General features: G+C 44.1%; 1 long non-coding RNA gene across 1 annotated transcript in view; it reads right to left on the reverse strand.

Annotated features, from left to right (window-relative positions):
* Positions 1-2,210, reverse strand: part of LOC113415543 (uncharacterized) — a 43,329-nt gene extending 41,119 nt beyond the window's left edge. The window contains exon 1 of the long non-coding RNA XR_015750802.1: positions 1,864-2,210. This is a non-coding gene — a long non-coding RNA (uncharacterized LOC113415543). The remainder of the gene's footprint in view (positions 1-1,863) is intronic.
* Positions 2,211-13,986: the final 11,776 nt, after the last annotated feature.

The following is a 13,986-nucleotide window of genomic DNA, read 5'->3' on the forward strand; positions in this document are numbered from 1 at the left end:
TCACGTCGTGTCATTTTTAAAAGACCACATATTTAGAGAAAATGGCCTTGACTCCAAAAGAGGAGAAGAAGTTGGCGGCTGCTAGGGGGATTAACCTCCTATGAAAACCAACTGATGGATCTGAGGAACGCAATGTTACTTTGCCAAATGAGGACACTGAGTCATACGCCGGATAATGAGGCATTGGGTGCGCCAATGAGTTTTGGCTAACAGTTGGATAATGGAAGACCTCCCCTGCCCTCCATGTAGTCCTTGACTTACAACCATTCGTTTAGTGACTGTTCAAAGTTGCAGTGCTGAAAAAAAGTGACTTATCATGGTGTTTCACACTTATGACCCAGTGTTGGGATTCAAATTTTGTTTACTACCGGTTCTGTGGGTGTGGCTTGGTGGGCTTGGCAGGGGAAGGATACTGCAAAATCCCCATTCCCTCCCCACCCTACTAACCTGCTTTCCAGCTCCATTCTCCTGTGCAGGGCAACAAAAGAAGACCCAGCCAATCAGCTGGGACTCAGGAGGCAGAGAACAGATGGGGGCGGGGCCAGTCGGAGGTGGTATTTGCCAGTTCTCCCAACTACTCAACATTTCCACTACCGGTTCTCCAGAACTGGTCAGAATCTGCTGAATACCATCTCTGTTATGACCGTTGCACATCCCCCTGGTCACATGGTCAACATTCAGCCGCTTGGCGACTGGTCTCTATTTATGACGGTTGCAATGTCCCAGGGTCTTGGGATCCCTTTCTGCAGCCTTCTGATAAGCAAAGCTAATGCAGCAGCCAGATTCACTTAACAACCTTAATTCCCTCAAAGAAGAGGGAGTCAACCTACACTCCAAAGCCAACTGAGGGCAGGACAAGAAGCAACGGATGGAAACTAATCAAGGAGAGAAGCAACCTAGAACTAAGGAGGAATTTCCTGAACAATTCATAGAATAATTAATCAGTGGAACAACTTGCCTCCAGAAGTTGTGGGTGCTTCAACACTGGATGTTTTTAAGAAGAGATTGGATAACTATTTGTTGGAAGTGGTGTAGGGTTTCCTGCCTAAGCAGGGGGTTGGACTAGAAGACCTCCAAGGTCCCTTCTAACTCTGTTATTCTATTCTAACTGCAGTGATTTGCATACCAATGGTGGCAAGAAAAGGTGCAAAATGAGGCAAAACTCATTTAACAACTGTCTTGCTTAACAACAAAAAATTGGGGCTCCATTGAATGTCGGGATTCCGCCCCCAATGCAGAAGTCACGTAATGCCACTTGGGCACCTCTCCGCAATGAAAAAGAGACTTTAAAGTAAATTGTTTTTCCTCCTCTTCGCCTCTTCCATTCTTCTGCTTGCCTCCACCCTCCCTCTGGGCGAGTTGACTAACCATGGAAGCTCTTCCAATCCAGGCGGTGGCAGGTAAAACAATGAGCCATGTTGACAGGTTGCACCATGCATGGCATCTCAAGTTGAAACATCCCTGCCCTGCCCTGCATTGGCTCAGGTTGCTGGAGAAAGAAAACACCCACAATTTCCGGTACAATAAGGAAGAGTGCCTAGAACTCAACCCACGCAGGTAATTTCTCCCCAACCTGCCTTAGGGTCCAATGGGGAATGCCCGTCCAGAGGGCACCATGTTGGGGAGGCTGCAGGAAAGACAACAATCTTCATGGCCACCACCCAAAACCCAAGGAAACAAACAGGGCGTGATGTGGGCGCAGAACGAGTTAAGCAAGTCCTGTCAACACAAAAGCTGTGTGTTATTGCACCTGTGTTCACTGGCACACTGGTAGCACTCCTCCACGGTTACACTCAAGATGCATAAGCACATTTTCTGAAACCAGGAGGAGGGTGCTATTGGGGGTTTAATCAATTACTGTACCTTGGCAGCTGAATGCTGCAGTGCGCGTATCACCAACGTGACGATGTGCCTGGAAGGGCATTTTCCATCCTTTCTTAAAAATCATTCCCCAAGGTGCGTGAAGCTGAACTCCACTGTTGCTGGTTTCCCTGCTCACAAGCACAGTTCACTCACATCTTCAGAACAGAAGAGCAGAGTCGGAAGGGACCTTTGAGATCTTCTAGTCCAACCTGCTGCTCGAGCAGGAGAACCTCTCCCATTCTACATTCTCTAACTGGCTGCCCAGTCTCTTCTTAAAAGCTTCCACTCTTGGAGCACCCACATGTTCTGAAGGCAAGCTGTTCCGTGTAGGATTCAATTGTTTTTACTACCGGTTCTGTCGGTGTGGCTTGATGGGCGTTGGCAGGGGAAGGATACTGTAAAATCTCCAGTCAGAGGTGGTATTTGCCAGTTCTCTGAACTACTCAATATTTCCACTACCAGTTCTTCAGAACTGGTCAGAACCAATAGTGGTATTTGACCGGTTCTGCCTGGTTCTGGAGAGCCGGTAGCAGCGATGAGCTGTAGAGACCAAACTGGTTCTCTCCGCCACTGTGCTGTTCGACCCACCCACCCATCTGGGCTACCATACTCACCACCGAATTTGAAGTGCAGCTTCTTTGCGCAGCACAGAGTAGTGCTGCGCGGCAGCTGCCGAAGCGACCAGGATCGTGCAAGCTTTCAGGAGGCGAGTTAGAACGCCTCTGTGCCTGTGCAAATGTCTCTGTGCCTGCACAAAGTGCGCGTTTGGCACACACAAAGTGCGCCCACCAAACCACACCCACCAAACCAGTGGCAACAATATTTGAATCCCACCACTGGTCAGAACCTGCTGAATATTACCTGTAAAGCTGTTCCACTGGTTCTAACTGTGAGGACATTTCTTCTTAGTTCTAAATTACTTCGTTCTTTGTTTAAATTTCCATCCATTGTTTCTTGTCTTGCCTTCTTGTGCATTGGAAAACAGGCTGACCCCCTCTTCTCTGCGGCAGCCTCTCAAATATTGGAACCCTGCTGTCATGTCCCCCTGGTCCTTCTCTTCACTAGGGTAGACATACCAATTCCTGAAACCATTCTTCATATGCTTCAGCCACTCAATCTTCTTTGTCCCTCTTCTCTGCATTTTTTTCCAGAGTCTCAATATCTTTTTTACATTGTGGTGACCAAAATTGGATGCAATATTCCAAGTAATTTCACAACTTGTAGCTAGATGCTGGGGGCTCGAAGTGGGATCTGAGAGGTCATGGAAGAGTAATCTAAAAGTCATGCCTTATGTTATCCCTTCCTTATCTGGGATACGCCAGTTATGTTGGGTCTACAATTCCTTGAATTGCCATGATTGGATTTGCAAACTCAACCCTTTCATAAGGTCCTATTTGAGAAAGGATCTCTTAGGGGCAGTTGTAGGTTTCCCAAACAAAGATTCTCAGTTCACAGGGTTGAACAGCCAACAAATTCCTTGTGTGTCCAATCACACTTGGCCAATAAAGCTATTCTATTCTATTCTATTCTATTCTATTCTATTCTATTCTATTCTATTCTATTCTATTCTATTCTATTCTATTCCACTCCACTCCACTCCATTCCATTCCATTCCATTCCAATCCATTCTATTTTCTTCTAGAGCAGTTGATAATTTACGCAGACCCTCTATTGCTTTCCCTACCTTACTTGTGTTCAGAAATATGAGGCCACACTTTATCCCAGATCAGTGTTACTCTTGGATAAAGTGATTTAACCTCAGAGAGACCAACTTTGGAGTTCCTGCTCTCCTGTGAATATGAATAGTCCAATTTTGACCATGCGGGATCCTTGGTGCTCTCTGAGCTTGGTGAAGAGCATTGATGATATTCCCTAGTTTGATAATGAAACATCTTCAAGAAAACCAGCGAGCTGAAGGGAGCACCAAGGATCCCACAGTTCAACCCAGAACTATGAATTTTCTCTTCTCTTGAATCTAACCACACCTGGTTTTGTGTAATGATTGTATTCACCCCATAGGCTTAAACCGGGCATTGAATGATCCCAATTTGTGACATTTTATTTATTTTATTTGTCAATCGCTTACAAGATAATAGGTATAAGCAGGGGCGGGATTCAAATTTTTAACAACCAGTTCTGTGGGCATGGCTTGGTGATCATGTGACTGGGTGGGCATGGCTTGGTGGTCATGTTATTGGCTGGGTGTGGCCAACTCAACATCACTCACATCGAGGCACGCATCTCCTTGCCTGGCCTCTCATGACTATGGGGATGCTGCAACAGTCGTAAGGGTGAAAAATGGTCATAAGTCACTTTTTTCAGTGCCATTGTAACTTTGAATGGTCACTCCATATGAGCAAAGTACCAGCAAAGGAGGGGAAAAAAAACTCCAGAGACGTTCCTGAGACAGGAAGTCTAGTCCTGTCAAGAATGTAATAAGGGTTAATGGAGAGGCATTTTTGGTAAGCTACACCAGAATGTTTCCTTCCTGCCTTCCTTACAGGATTAGGCCAATAATTTATTCTAACAACCGATTCTCCAAACTGCTTAGAATGTTAACAACTGATTCTAGCGAATAGGTGCGAACTGGTAGAATCCCACCCCCGGGTATAAGTATAAACATAGTTATGAATACATGAAATGGATACACATAAGAAAAATAAAAATAAACAATAGGACAGAGACAGTAGGCACATTGGTGCGCTTATGCACGCCCCCTACAGACCTCTTAGGAAAGGGGTGAAGAAGTCAATAGTAGACAATCTAAGGTTAAAGTTTTTGGGGTTTGGGAAGAAACCACAGAGTCAGGTAGAGTATTCCAAACATTGACCACTCTGTTGCTGAAGTCGTATTTTCTGCAGTCAAGTTTGGTGCGGTTTACCTTGAGTTTGTATCTGTTGTGTGCTCTTGTATTGTTATGGTTGAAGCTGAAGTATTCATTGACAGGTAGGACATTGCAATGTATGATTTTATATACTGTATTTAGATCAGATCAAGGGCAGCATAATTCTAGGTTTTCTAGGTCTAGAATTTCAAGTCTGGTGGCATAAGGTATTCTGCAACCAGTAGAAGAGTGGAAAACTCTTCTTGTGAAATATTTCTGGACTTTCTCTACTGTGTTAATATCAGATACGTAATGTGAGTTCCAGACTGATGAGCTGTATTCCAGTATTGATCTAGCAAATGTTTTGTATGCTCTAGTTAGTAGTGTAATATTACCCAGAGAAAAAGCTACATAAGATTAGATTAACAACTCTTAATGCCTTTTTGGCTATGTAGTTACAGTGGGCTCTAGCAGTTAGATCATTTGAGATGAGTACTCCAAGGTCCTTGACAGAGTTTGGATCATCAACAAGGTCTTGACTATTCAGCTTGTAGTTTATGTTCTGATTTTTTTTTTTTTTTGCCAATATGTAAGACATTGTTCAATCCCTTGAATGCTATCTGTGGGGACCAATTATGCACGTCTCTGGCCATGGCTTGCAAAACAGGATTGTCATCATTTTAACTTCTGTGCCTTAGCCCAGAGGTGGAGACCGTCTTCAGCTCAAGAAGCACGCATCAATCAGCTCAGTTCTCCAGCAATGTGGACAGACAATGCCATTAAATAACCACAACAGATTTGGGGTTTCACGTCACGTACGCTAAGATAGAGTTGGCCTAGTTGGTCGTTCCATGTGATATGCAAACGCAACCTTTGTGCAGTATGCTCAGGCAAGTGAACCTTCAGGGCAATCACCGAAGTAGACGAAAGGGATGTCTAAGATGACCTTCTCAGCCATTCTGACTCTTTTTCACAAAGATCCACTCCATTAGGAACATCCTCTGGAGGCCCACTATTGCCTGACTGACAACAGAATATTATTCAAGTCAAGAAGTCTCTGACAGATTGAGGGAGGGAGACGGGACTTGGAATATTTTCCACTTGTCAGTTGCACAGCCTAAATTAATTGCCCATCAGGAGAACGGCTGCACTCCGGTTGCTAATCTCTCTGGGTATGCAGCTATAAATTTTTCCTCACAACCTATTAATAAACTATAATAGCAATATTCGGAGAATAAATGGTCCATAATCTAAAGTCTTCCAATGACAGGACAATCAAAAGGAAGGTGAATTATGAAGGGGAAGGAAGAAGCAAAGCCAGATAATAGTTATATTGTATGGCGTAGAAACATTTGTGGCAATTACATCATGGCCTAGACAGCGTTCTGAGTGCAGCAGAGTCCATCTTCTTTATTATTATTATTTCAGGGACAAACTGGAGAAATGTTTAAGCCCAGAAATCTTGAGGATGTACACAGATCTCCCTTTAAATGACTGCAAGAAACTGCCTTGATGGATATCCCCAAAGTGTGGTTGTAAAAATCAAAGAAGGGTGGAGGACAATGGGGTGATTCTTTTTTTAGGGGTGTCAGAGCCACCATCTTGATTGAGCACATCTGCAGATATTCCCCCGTCCCCCCCGATTCTGTCCAAACTGTAAGCAAACTGACTTGGGTTTGTCTTAGTTTCTTTGGATCTCTTTGTTTCAAACAAGATCCCAGTTTAACTAGTGGTGGGATTCACATTTTTTTACTACCGGTTCTGTGGGCGTGGCTTGGTGGGTGTGGCAGGAGAAGGATACTGTAAAATCTCCAGTCAGAGGTGGTATTTGCTGGTTCTCCAAACTACTCAAAATTTCCGCTACCGGTTCTCCTGAACGGTCAAAACCTGCTGAATACCACCTCTGAGTTTAACCATTGCATCTGCTTTTTAATTTTTTTAAATAAAATGTAAAAGACAATACTTGAAAATGAAAAGGAAAGAAGAAAAAAAGAAGAAAGAAAAGAAAAAAGAAAATAAAATAAAGAAAGAAGGAAGGAAGGAAGGAAGGAAGGAAGGAAGGAAGGAAGGAAGGAAGGAAGGAAGGAAGGAAGGAAGGAAGGAAGGAAGGAAGGAAGGAAGGAAGGAAGGAAGGAAGGAAGGAAGGAAGAAGGAGGGACAGAGGCAGGGAGGGAGGGAGGAAAGAAGGAAAGAAAAGTAAAAGAAATAGTTAAAATATCTAAAGAAGTGACTTTGAATCTGCATCACAACAAATACAAATTTTGTAATTCTTCACTCCAGTTTAATAATTTATTTTGCTATTCTGTTCATCCTGGTTTGGAATTCTGAGAGTTGGAACTAACTACATATTTGGTTAGGCAAAACCCTATAACCCTAAAATCCTAGAATATTATATGACTCTAGAGGGTTTAATTTAGAGTCTTCCTGTTACTTAACAAACATAATCACTCCTCTTGTTTATATGTCTAGTTTTGGGGATCTTCCTAACCTTCAACCATAAGCAACCCCCTTTAATCTTAGGAGTCCCCCAACACCCAGCCTCTATCAGATTAATTTGCTGCGAAGAAAAAAATATCTGTGCACGTGTCAGGATACTAAGACAAGCGCCGATATCAAAGGGCAGACGGTGAACAAACTGTAGCCTTCCACTTAGGGCTAACACACAAATGACAGTTCCAGGAATGGCCTGACAAGGTTGTCATTTCTGCCGCATGCCCAATGCAATTTTCATTTAATCAAGCGTTATTTTGACTGCCTTTGAGCTCTCAGTCATTTATTTTATATTATTTGCTTCACATGGGTGTCACAAAATCAGAGAGAGAGAAAAGAGGAGTCACCCTTCAGGAGATGACTGTGGAACTGCCAGGTCCATACCATATCTAACCAATTGTTTGCTTTTGAATTTTTCAAACGAATATTATGGGGCTCTAAAACCATCAGGGAAAAACCTCAAACTATCCACCATTGACCTCACCCCTTTCCTAAGAGGTCTGTAAGGGGCATGCATAAGTGCACCATCGTGCCTACCGTCCCTGTCCTATTGACCCCATTTATTTGTACCTCATTCTTACTCATGTTTGCACTTATACCTATTATCTTGTAAGTGATTGACAAATCAAATCAAATTAAATAAGTAAAATAAAATAAATGGTCATATCATATTATTGGTCCACAGGATTTAAAATTATGAATTTAGTGGCCCCTGAGGTCTGAAAGGTTGATGATCTTCCTGGTTTGGAGGAAAGCACCGTTGGTTGAAGTCTGTTGTTGTAATTAATATAAAATGTCACAGTCGGGAAGAGTCCTTCAACGTTACCCTGGTGATGACAAAATAGTTCACTACTGGACTTTTTGAAGGAGAGGAGAAAAATTAAATTTTGACCTATGGATTTGATGAGTGTGAAAAGTTAAAAAGGAAAAAAAAAAGATTTTTCCTCCTTTTCTTTTTTTTGGGGGAAAACAGACATTCTACTGCAGTCTTAAACTGAGCGTCGAATGTAAGTGTTCCTTATATCCTTGGTCGAAGACATCGGGAGCCATTCTTGATACAGGTGGTCCTCGACTTATGACCACAACGGAGCCCAAAATTTATGTTGCTAAGTGAGAAATTTGTTAAGCGAGTCATGTCTCATTTTACGACTTTTCTCACTGCATTTGTTAAGTGGTGCGGTTCTTAAGTGGGTGGCCCGGTTGTTAAGTGAATCTGGAGTCCCCACTGATTCTGCTTGTCAGAAGATCACAAAAGGGGATCATGTGACCCAGGGGTCACTGCAGCTGTCATAAGTGTGAGTCAGTTACCAAAATTTTGATCTGTGACCACAGGGATGCTGTAAGGATCGTAAGTGTGAAAAAGGGTCATAAGTCACCTTTTTCAGCGCTGTTGTAAGTTCGATCACTAAATGAATAGTTGTAAGCCAAGGACTACCTATATATATTTTTGATTTCCTTTCTTTTTTCTTTGGACCCCTTTGCCCTTCTAACCCCATTCTCTTTTTTTTACGCTTTATCTTTTCTCTTGATTGTTCATTTATGGTTTTTGATGTGTTCCCTTTGTAAAACGTAATAAAGTTATTCGCCAACAAAATGGCTCACTGCTCATATAACCACAACCTGGCCTGCATGGGCAGCCATTATAAATTGGATGGGATGAATGAGATCAAATAAAAGTAATCCTCATCCAACTTTATTTATGTATTTACTTCCAGCAAGAGAGAAAAAGCAAATAGACTCTCATCTCATCACATGAGTCAGCTCCAGGAAAGGAAGGCTGTGTTTTCCTTTTGTTGATTATCCTCAAGCTGCTGCTCACAGGTAGATTGTTCCTAACTATGGAATTTCCATATGACAATTCATGATGGGTTTGGTTTGTTTCCCCCCCCCACATAATTATATTTACTTGCTACTGCTCTAATTTGCTTCCGGGGATGTTAAATGACCTTCACAGTGAAGAATGCATGTTTATGCACAAGGATAATAAACACAGGTTATGTATAAGCAAATTAATCTCTGTCCTATAAAGGCAGAACACCCCAAGATTATATGGATGTCAGTTTTCCTAGTACTCCAGACAGGAAACAGACTGGATGAGCTAATACTTTTTTGTAAGGCTATGTTAGCAGAATCATGCAAGCCTGAAAGTACAAATCCCCCACCATCTCTTTTACAGCCTGAGAAGAGAGGGAAAATTCCCGTGATGACCTGGAGCATGGCACAAAGGCAACACAGCCAGAGAATAAGTATGAGTCCCTTTATTAGCTCCAACTTTGCCCCCAATGTCCCAGTTCCTCTCCGGTCTGGAGAAAAACTCTTCCATGAACCTGCAACAGACTTTGGCTGCAGATATTCCAGTCCAAACATTGAAAACAGAAAACTTTAAACTATAAATTCAACAAGGTAAGATAAGGTAATAAATCCAGCAGGGCAAGATAAGGAGTTCCAGAAATGAAGTAACACAGCAGTAATCAAACCAATTGGGAGGATTCCAGGAACTCAGATAACAGCAGCCAACACTAGATAAACTCAGTGTTTGTTCCCGACAACCACCCCTCCCATCTGCCTCTCCTTTAAACTCCATCCCCAGGTGTGAAGGGAATCAGGGCCCTTTCCTCCCTTGTAAGCTACACATCCCACATTGCTCTCTTCTCCGTTCTTCCCTGCATGTCCTAGGATGAAGAGGGGGTTGGCCTTGGTCTTCCTCGGAACCCCCTCTCCCTTGTTCTACCTGTTTCCTGCTCTGCCCAGCCTGACTTTGCCTTTCCCCAGTTTCCACCACAGCCAACGGAGCCACTCCCCTGCATCCTGTCAGCTGTTCATCTTCCTCCTCGAATTCAGACTCTGACAGGGCATGACAGTTCCCTTCTGAGTCTCTGCTTTCACTTGTTATGCAGCGGTGGGATATGTCCCCTCTTATCTCACCATTCCCTTATCTCACCCATTCTCTACCCAAGCCCCCAAGACCATTTCCACATACTATTCCATCCGAAGACAGACTGTCGTTCAGAGAAGACAGGACATGGAAAATGGGCTGCATTTTTGTAACCAGGAGAGACAGTGGGGAGTCGTAATTAAGGTGATCAATTAAGAGCAGGAACACCCTGATTCTAGTCCTTCTTCAAGCATGGAAGCTGCCTGGATGACTACTCTCTCTTCCTCCAGCCTATTTCACATGAGGTGTAGTTTAGTAAAATGGGAAGAGGGGGAATTATTAGACATTGCCTCCATCAGTTCTTGAAGGAAGGGCAGTATAAAACTCTAACACATGGCAAAGGCATTTGAATAAGGAGTGGAAAGGATGTGGCTTGGATCTTCATCCCAAGGTTTTCCTTTTTAAAAGATTATTATGAATAATTGTATGTCTTCCAATAAATATGGGACTAAAATCAAGATAGTGTTGCAAAATAGAACTGGGAAGGAGGAGCAGGAGGAAGAGGAGGAGGAGGAGGAGAAAGAAGAAGAAGAGGAGGAGGAGGAGGAGGGATAGATAGATAGATCGGTAGATAGATGGAGGGAGGGAGGGAGGGAGTGGGGGGGAGAGAGAAAGAGAGAGAGAAATGCTGCAGACAGATGTTGCTGGCTGACCTCACTGAAAATCACCAGAAAGGCAGGGGCATTGTTCCACACTTTGTGATATCATTGTTTGCTGCTCTGATCTTGGAAAACTCCAGGAAGTGGAAAAGCAAGTTTGGAAGTTTGGAGGGGACTGTCACAGAGCGGGGAGTGGGGGTGTCGACCCTGTTTTCCAAAGAACCTGAGGGCAGGACAAGGATTAACAGGTGAAAGCCCATTCAAGAGAGATCCAACCTGGAACTTCGGAGAACTTTCCCGACAGTGAGAACAGTTAATCAGTGGAATGGGCTGCCTCCCAAAGTTACGGGTGCTCCATCACTGGAGGTTTTCAAGAAAAAAATGGATATCCATTTGACTAGGACAATATAGGGTCTCCTGCTTGGACTAGAAGACCTCCAAGGTCCCTTTCAACCAGTGGTGGGATTCAAAAAATTTTTTTCTATTGTGGGCATGGCTTGGTGGGCATGGCAGGGGAAGGATTCTGCAAAATCCCATTCCCTCCCCACCCCCACTAACCTGCTTTCCAGCTCCATTCTCCTGTGCAGGGCAACCAAAGAAGACCCAATTGATCAGCTGGGACTTGGGAGGCAGTGAATAGATGGGGCTGGGGACAGTCAGAGGTGGGATTTTCCAGTTCTCCAAACTACTCAAAATTTCCGCTACCGGTTCTCCAGGACTGATCAGAACCTGCTGAATATACCACCTCTGCTTTCAACCCTATGACTCTAAGGATGTAGTGCTACCCCTCACAACCTAGGTGGGACATTTCCTGGCCAAAAAGCACAATTGCAAAGCCACTGCCAGAGACATCCCCTTTCTCCAATGTAGGGTTCTGTCGTGTCAGCAAACTTCCTTCTTTAGAGACAGATCTGGAGGAGTATTCTCCAGATTTCCTGACAGCTTCTCTTCTCCTTGCTGATGCCTTCTGAGATACGGCTGGTAGGACAGCTTGTTTGGTAATTGCACAATTACATGACATGCTGCATTCTGGGCAAGGCTGTATCTGCTGATTTTTCAACTCTAATTCAGTTTCCACCAGCCTGCAAGAGGAACCTGGTGAAATTCCAGGTTCTAATTTCCACAGTTAATGTCAGGGCCTCAGAGTCATTCACCTGACAAGTCAGAAGAGGAAGGCGTTGTACTGGACTGGTTTCCTCTCCACCAGAAAAGGCAATAATTACTTGCCACTTGATTTTTAATTGGCCTCCCACGAAGCCATTCTCTTCAGATGCTAGAAATAGAAATAGAAAAAAAAATAAATGTATGCGCTTGCAACAACGTGATGATGCATGGAATCGAGATTTCAGTGCCATTGACCTGATTTGACAAACTCAAAGCGGAGGCATGGAAGAATGGAGGAAGAATGAGATTCAAAGAGGCTTTGACTTAGGAAGGCAATCGAGCCTCAAATTCATGTTGCTAAGTGAGACGTTTGTTGAATGAGTTTTGCTCCATTTTATGACCTTTCTTGCCACAATTGTTAAGTGAATCACTGCAGTTGTTAAGTGAATCCAGGGGTGTGATTCAACTGGTATAACAACCGGTTCGGTGATCATGCGCTTTGCCCATGTGTGCACTGAAGGCACACTTTGCACACGCACAGAGCATTTGCTACTGACCTTCTCCAGCAATCCCTGTGTGTTAAACAGCTGATGTGCAGCAATCCACTGTGCCACGCAAATCAGCTAAACTTGAACATCAGGATATAAAGCACAGCCTAGAGCCCGGGTGGGCAGGTGGGCCCAACAGCTGATCGTCAGAGCAAACCGAACCAGTTCACTCCCAGCTGATCCTTGGAGCTACCAGTTTGCTCGAACCATGCCGAACCGGCAGAATCCAACCTCTGAGTGAATCTCACATCTGCGAAGTGAATCTGGCTTCCCCATTGACCTTGCTGGTTAGTAGGCTGCAAAAGGGGATTACATGATCCCGGGACAAGTACATGCCAGTTACCAAGCATCTGAATTTTGATCATGTGACTATGGGGAGGCTGCAACCATCATGAGTGTGAAAAATGGCCATAAGTCACTTTTTGAGTGCCATTTTAACTTTGAATGATCACTAAATGAGCTGTTGTAAGTCAAGGAGTACCTGTAGTGTTTAGCATTTCATCTGAAATCTGCTCTTGATATAATTATGATATCATTCAGAGGGAGAACAAACAGCTAAAGGGTGATCAGGCCACAATCACTATTAAGTTGCTCAGGAGTACGTTGGTTAGGAGTCTGTTTTCAGCTCAGGAGCAGTTTAATGTGAGCAGCCAAACATGAATTTCAACACCAAGAGAGGAAGGGATGAACAAATGGAGCACTGGGACTGCTCCCACGTTAGATGACTTGGAAAGGCACTCAAGAGTAAGAATCTGGTCCCTGTAGTTTGGGGGCTACTGCATCAGAATGTAAGGAGTCACAACCCCTGTTTTGACAAGAGATCGGCAAAGTGTTCAGAAGAAACGGGGTGGTTTAAACTGAAATCTAAATCGGGAAACGTGTGATGGGCACATTTGTGGGCAGAACTTTCTCCGCATGCTGGATTTTTCTCTCTGACTTTAGGGAGAAGAAGAAATCCATAAAATCCAGTGTCCTCCTCCCAACCATCATGGGGACTGTGGCTTTTTGCCAAGTCTCTTATCTTAGAAAGATCTGCTGTGATATGCCTGCCCAACGTTGACTTAAAAAAATCCAGACAACCAGTTGGGGTCCCAAAAAAGACAACTGAAAATCATATTCTGCTACCATCTGTTGGAGGTGCTGACTATCAGCTTGCCTGGCTTTGAAAAGGGTTAGGACCAGTTCTTGGAAGTCATGGGGGTCAATGGCTCTTAGCCTTAATGGCCATGGGATTGGGGATCATCTGCTAAGAGACTAATGGGTTTCCTTGTGTGGTTCATTGACTTGGAACACACTGGCGGATCAGTGGGTTAGGGCAGGGGTGGTATTCAGCAGGTTCTGACCAATTCTGGAGAACCGTTAGTGGAGTAGTTCGGAGAACCGGCCAATCCCACCTCAGACTGGCCCCGCCCCCATCTATTCTCTGCCTCCTGAGTCCCAGCTGATTGGCTAGATCTTCTTTGGTTGCCCTGCACAGGAGAACAGAGCTGGAAAGCAGGTTAGTAGGGTGGGGAAGGAATGGGGAATTTTACAGTATCCTTCCGCCAGGAGTGGGGAGGGAATGGAGGTTTTGCAGTATCCTTCCCCTGCCACACCCACCAAGCTACGCCCACAGAACTGGTA

The sequence above is a fragment of the Notechis scutatus genome, chromosome 11 (assembly GCF_049901735.1).
Source record: "Notechis scutatus isolate UNSWTSFEM ecotype Mainland chromosome 11, rNotScu1.2, whole genome shotgun sequence".
In the NCBI taxonomy this organism is placed as follows: Eukaryota; Metazoa; Chordata; class Lepidosauria; order Squamata; family Elapidae; genus Notechis; species Notechis scutatus.